This window comes from Rhinoderma darwinii, chromosome 1 (genome assembly GCF_050947455.1).
Source record: "Rhinoderma darwinii isolate aRhiDar2 chromosome 1, aRhiDar2.hap1, whole genome shotgun sequence".
Classification (NCBI taxonomy): Eukaryota; Metazoa; Chordata; class Amphibia; order Anura; family Rhinodermatidae; genus Rhinoderma; species Rhinoderma darwinii.
Genome location: NC_134687.1, coordinates 357,905,203 through 357,911,981, shown reverse-complemented (window position 1 = coordinate 357,911,981; position 6,779 = coordinate 357,905,203).

Below are 6,779 nucleotides of genomic sequence, written 5' to 3'. Positions count from 1 at the left end.
AAAGTTCTAAGTGACCCTAAACTTTTGAACGATAGTGTGTATATGTACTGAGCTTGGGTCTGGTGTTGTATTTATGTACTGAGCTTGGTTCTTGTACTGTATATATGTACTGAGCCTGGTTCTGGTGCTGTATATATGTATGGGCTTGTTTCCGGTACTGTATATATCTCTTGAGCCTGGTTCTGGTACTATACATGAGCTTTGTTCTGGTACTGTATATATGTACTGAGCTTGGTTCTGGTGTTGTGTGTGTGTATATATATATATATATATATATATATATACTGAGCTTTGTTCTGGTACTGTATATATGTACTGAGCTTGGTTCTGGGGAGGTATACATGTATTGAGCTTGGTTCTGGTAATGTATATATGTATAATTGATTCTGGTGTTGTAATTATATAGAATATATTTATAATAACAAAATTTCTTTGCAGATGCAGTTGGTTTCAATTCATTGTATATTTAATGGGAACCTCTCAGGTAGGTTTAACCCCTTGAATCGCCACCAAACGTTAATACATGTCCTGACAATTTTTCCAAATTGTATGTTTTTTCAGATGCAGCAAAATCTATAATATCAACTTTTAAAATGGCACACACTATATACTAATTACTCATTAAAGGCTCATGGGGCGGTGCCGCTATCCTGAAGAGTCACACAGTGCTGCCTCCAAACACGCCTTTCCATGTTTGATTGACATATCAGAGGAGTACAAGGCAACGGTGCATCTGCAAGAGCTGGAGGAGGCTGCTAGTGACGTAGAACAGCCAGGGGGATGTCAATCAAAATCTGGGCGGCGCCATTTAAATTTTCGCCTCAGGCAGCAGAAAAGCTAGAATCTGCCCTGACTACACCCTCATACTGATTTCTTTCTGTTGAAACAGCGGCCGTCCCACGAACCTATGTAATTCAATGTGGCCATTCACACAGCCGTTGTTTCAACGGACCGTGTGAAGGGTCCGTGAAAAAATAGGACATGTCCTATCTTTTCACGCATCACACATCCCTCCATAGACTCTCATCTATGGCAGTTTTTCATGTCTGAGTTGCGCAGCGCTCGTGTGAATCAGGCCTAAGTGACTACGTTTCTAGATGGCATAAAGTATACAGTATTTACTACAGTGAATTTTAAAGTTGTAGCACAAAGTCACATTGAGACTTGTATAGTACTAGCGGTACTGTCATAATTTAAAACATAGTGCTTAGTTACTGAATGATTTATAAACTCTGCAAGTATTCTGTGTTAGCATTTGTAGGATTTATGTGCTCATTGCAAGTTTTTCTCTAAATGTCAGCATCTGTCACTTAAGCCTGCATATAATCGGACCATTTATTTAAATATCCCAATAAACATATTAAACACTGCATGTTTAAGGCTTTCTCTGTGTTCATTATATACAATGGTAATTTTAAGTTTTAAATTATGGTTAAATTTGATGTAATAAAATAGTAAAGGTATAAATATCCTAATTAGAAGGCACAATTTAACAGTCTGCTAAATGTTAGACTCTCCAAAGCCTGTGTTCTGAATTTATTTTATGTTAATCTAGGTATATATCATAACTTCATAAGTCATAGTTCCAGTTATTTTTTCAAAGTTTCGTATAAGATATGGATGAGTGTATATAAAAAAATGTAATTAAAAAATTGCTTGTCATATTATTATATCTGTTTTATGTCTAACAGATTCTCCCATTAAAATTAATGGAAGTAATAAGAGGAAGAAATTGCATTGTTAGTTTCTATGGTGTTTATGACCGGCAATGCAATTTCACATTATTATATGAGACTCTACCTTGTGTATCGATCCAAGTAGATGCAAGAGGTAAATGGGAATACCTATGGAATTTGCATACACAAGATTGAAAATGCAATTGGGGAGAATATCTTTGTAACTACAGAGTCTGATGGACAGTTGTTCTGTTTGATTTAGTATGAGGTCTGACTAAAACACTGTTCAGATGCCACCATATGAAATCAGGAGTATACAGAGAGATACAGTAGAAACCTCATGTACCTCTACATTGAAGTTTGAAGTGATGTCAAGAGACATGGCTAGCACGTTGGGTGTTACAGTTGCTAAGACAACTATACGATGCCCAAACTCTCCTGCACAGCTCCTATTCTAATTAATGGGCTATCGGCATCGTTTGGTTAATATCTCAGAAAAAGGCCATCGTTACTTATGCTAAGACAAATTAAAATACCAGTTCCCAGAAGGATGAAGACAAGCCAGAATGTTATATGATGCAACCTCTCTCGTGTAACGTTGCTGCATGTATGCATCCTGCTGGGAACTGGAATTCTAACCTCTCATTGTATCTGCAAGTATGGCCTCTTTCTATGATATAAAATCATTTTTATGCCATATTAATGCCTGTGCATCATATGCTTAAACTTTAGCGAGAAGATATTTGGGGGTTTGTTGGTACCATTCTAAATTACCACTAAACTTAAGGTAGGTTACTTGAAAAGTTACATAGATAAAAAAAAGAATTGCTAATATCATTCACAAATATGCATGTAAATTACAGAAGCTGAACTGGAATATGTGGGATGAAGTAGTGAGTTTGGTGTAGACCGTTTTTGAGCCTATGGTCAGTGCTTACATAAAAAAAGCAAACAATAGGTTTTGTTTGTAAAGTTTGTTTTTGTAAAGTTTATTGTGCTAAATTGGTTGTTACATTTTCTATTATTTTGCCTTTCCTGACACCAATACAACATTTGTTCGCATTAACATTTTGTTCTTACCCAAGCTGCTAAAGCTGCTTTACTTACCTAGAATAAATTCATCTATAGGAAAAATTCAATTTCCCATCTGTTTTTACTATCCTATTTTGTATCTGTGGAGGACTCTTGCCCCTTCTTTTACACTTGTTATTTTCTTTGAGACAATTTACTTATTAACGACTGTATAAATAGATGGAAGTCTTATAATACAAAACACAAGTAATTTAACAAATAAATTTGACTGCCAAGATCCATGGAAGGGCCTGATGCATTAACCCCTTAACGGCATCCAACGTAATAGTATGTCGTTGTCGTTAAGGACTTACTGATACGCTGTGTTGCTGATGCGGGCTCAGAAGCTGAGCCCACGCCATCGCCAGCAGGTGTCAGGTGTATATTACAGCTGACAGCCTGCTGCATGGCCAGGACCGGAGCTAGCTTCCGATCTGGCCGATTAACCCCTTAGATGCAGTGCTCAAAGCGAGCAATGGATCTATGGTGTTACCTAGGAGATCAGAACACCGCAATGCAAGGGTTCTGATGGCTGTTCTGGCAGAAAGGCTTCCTGCCGCAAAAGAAAGATGGTGCAGGCTAAGAAGCTGTATGTTACAGCTGACACAGGCTCTAATGGCAGGGAAAGGAGCTAGCTCCGATCCCTGCCATTAACCCCTTAGATGCCGCGATCAAAAGTTATTGCGGCATCTTAGTGGTTTGTCGCGATCGGCATCGACACTATTAGATTGTGAAGCTGCCGATCGTTACTATGACAACTGGAGGCCAAACAATGGCCTCCTAGTCTGCCACGTACGATAGCCTATTAGGCTCCGCCCAGAGACGGGACCTATTAGGCTTGTTGTCAGAAGTGCAGGCTCTCAAGTCCCCTAGTGGGACAAAAAAAAAGTTTTTTCAAGTCTTTTATTATAGGAAAAAAATGAACACATTAAAAAAGGTACACATATTTGGTATCGCCACATCCATAATGACCCAAACTATAAAACTATAATATTATTTTTCACACATGGTGAACAACGAAGAAAAAAAAAAAAAAAAACAATGACAGAATCGCTATTTTTTTATCACCACTCCTCCCAAAATATGGAATAAAAAGTGACCCACAGCAGTACCAATAAAAACTACAACTGGTCCCGCAACAAGCAAGCCCTTACACAGCTTTTTTGAGTGAAAAATAAAAAAGTTATAGCTCTCAGAATATGGTGACACAAAAAAAAAAAAGCTGATTTTATTGCACAAACACGGCAAAACTTTAAAAAAAACAATATACATTTGGTATTGCCGTAATCGTATCATCCCGCATAATAAAGTAAAATTGTCATTTATAGCCCACGGTGAACACTGTAAAAAAATAAAATAAAACGCATTGTCAGAATTGCTGGTTTTTGGTCACCTTGCTTGACAAAAAATGTAATAAATAGAGATGAAAAAATCACGTGTACCTGAAAATGATACCAATGAAAACTACAGATTGCTCTGCAACAAATAAGCCCTCACACAGCTCCATTGGAGAAAACATAAAAAAGTTCTAGCTCTCAGAATATAGCGACACAAAAGGTGCAGAGCGTTCCAAAAGCGGATAAGATTGGGCACCAATTATCAGTGCGACACTGGCCGCATATCTGCGGATTATTATTTATTTACCGCATTATTATACCCTCTTATTATACCCTGATGTACCCCTCAAAGTTTACATATACCCCCACATTATAAACTGAAATATCAGCAATAACCCAAACAGTACTAGTACCAAGCAAAAGCTGCGCTCCAAAAGCCAAATGGTGCTCCCTCCCTTCTGAGCCCTACAGTGTGCCAAAACAGGCGTTTACGTCTACATATATGGCATATATGGCATCACCATACCCAGGAAAACCCGCTTAAAATGTTATGAGGTATTTGTCTTCGGTGGCACAAACTGGGCACAACATATTGTGCACTAAAATGGCATATCAGCGGAAAATTGCAATTTTCACTTTGCACCATCTGCTGCACATTAATTTCTCATGAAAAAACACCCGTGGGGTCAAAATGCTTAAGATGCCTTAAGGGATGTAGTTTCCAAAGTAGGGGGTCACTACATGGGGGTTTGTTTTACTATTTGACCTCAGAGCCCTGCAAATGTGGGCCAATGGTGTGAAAATCACCAAAATAGACCTCAAATGCAAATTCTGCTCTTCACTTCTAAGCCCTGTCATATGTCCAGGCAAATAATAAATGCCTTGAGGGGTGTGGTAGCCCCTAAGTGGTCACTTCTTGGGGGCTACCACTGTACTCTGGTATATTAGGGTTTTGCAAATGCATTATGACGCCCAAAAACCAAGCCAGCAAAATCTGCATAGCTAATAGCGCTCCTCCCTTTCTGAGCCCTGTCGTGTGTCCAAACAACAGTTTATGATCCCATATGTGGTATTGCCGTAATCGGGAGAAATTGCTTTTCAAATGTTGAGTTGCATTTTCTCCTTTATTGCTTTTAAAAATTGAAAATGTTCACGTTTTATCAGAAGACAAGTAATTTTCAATTTCACAGCATAATTCCACTGAATTCAGCAAAAAAACTGTGGGGTCAAAATGCTCAATACATTTCTTCAGGGGTGTAGTTTCCCAATGGGGTCACTTTTGGGTGGTTTTCACTGATTTGGTCCACAGGGGTTTTTCAAATGTGACATAGCGCCGCAAACTATTCCAGCAAAACTTGAGCTCCAATAGCCATACGGTGCTTCCTCCCTCCTGAGCTCTGCCGTGTGTCCAAAAAGCAGTTTATTACTACATATGGGGTATTGCTGTAATCGTGAGAAATTGATTTTCAAATGTTGGGGTGTTTTTGGTCCTTTATGCCTTGTAAATATAGAATATTTCCACATTTTATTCGAAAAAAAAAATTGATTTTCATTTTTACATCCTAATTCCACTAAATTCAGCAAAAAAAACTGCTGGGTTAAAATGCTCACTTTACCCCTTGATAAATTCCTTGAGGAGTGTAGATTGCCAAATTGTGTATTTTTTGGGGGGTTTCCCCTGTTTTGGCACCACAAGACCTCTTCAAACCTGACATGGTGCCTAAAATATATTCTAATAAAATGGAGGCCCCAAAATCCACAAGGTGCTCCTTTGCTTCTGCGCACTAGGGCCACAGGTGGGATATTTCTAAAAACTGCAGAATCTGGGTAATAAATATGGAGTTGCGTTTCTCTGGTAAAACCTTCTGTGTTACAGAAAAAAATTAATTAAAACTGATTTTCTGCAGCAAAATAAATTTTAAAATTTCACCTCCACTTTGCTTTAATTCTTGTGAAACATCAAAAGGGTTAAGAAACTTTCTAAATGCTGTTCCGAATATTTTGAGGGGTGCAGTTTTTAAAATGGGGTGTTTATAGAGGGTTTCTAATATATAAGGCCCTCAAAGCCACTTCAGAACTGAACTGATCTCTGAAAAAATAGCCTTTTCAAATTTTGTTGAAAATGTGAGTAATTGCTGCTAAAGTTCTAAGCCTTGTAACGTCCTAGAAAAATAAAAGAATGTTCAAAAAGTGATGCCAACATAAAGTAGACATATTGGAAATGTTAAATAGTAACTATTTTGTGTGGTATTACTAGCTGTTTTTACAAGTAGATACATTTAAATCTAGAAAAATGCTAATTTTTGCAAATTGTCTCTAAATTGTGGTATTTTTCACAAAAAAACACTGAATGTATCGACCAAATTTTACCACTAACTTCAAGTACAATGTGTCACGCGAAAACTTTTTCAGAATTGGTTGAAAAAATAAAAGTATTCCAAAGTTATTATCACATAAAGTGACACGTCAGATTTGAAAAATATGTTCTAACAAAAAGTTTTGTCCACAGCAACCATTGATATAAACTAGGGAGACTTTACAAAATAGCAAAACTAAACAGGCTAAAAATGCTAACTAATAATAATAATAATAATAATAATAATAATAATTGTATTAATAAAAATAATAATTAGCTTAATTATTATTATTATTATTATTACTCCATGAGTTTGTGTGAAGCTGTTCTTTATTCTAG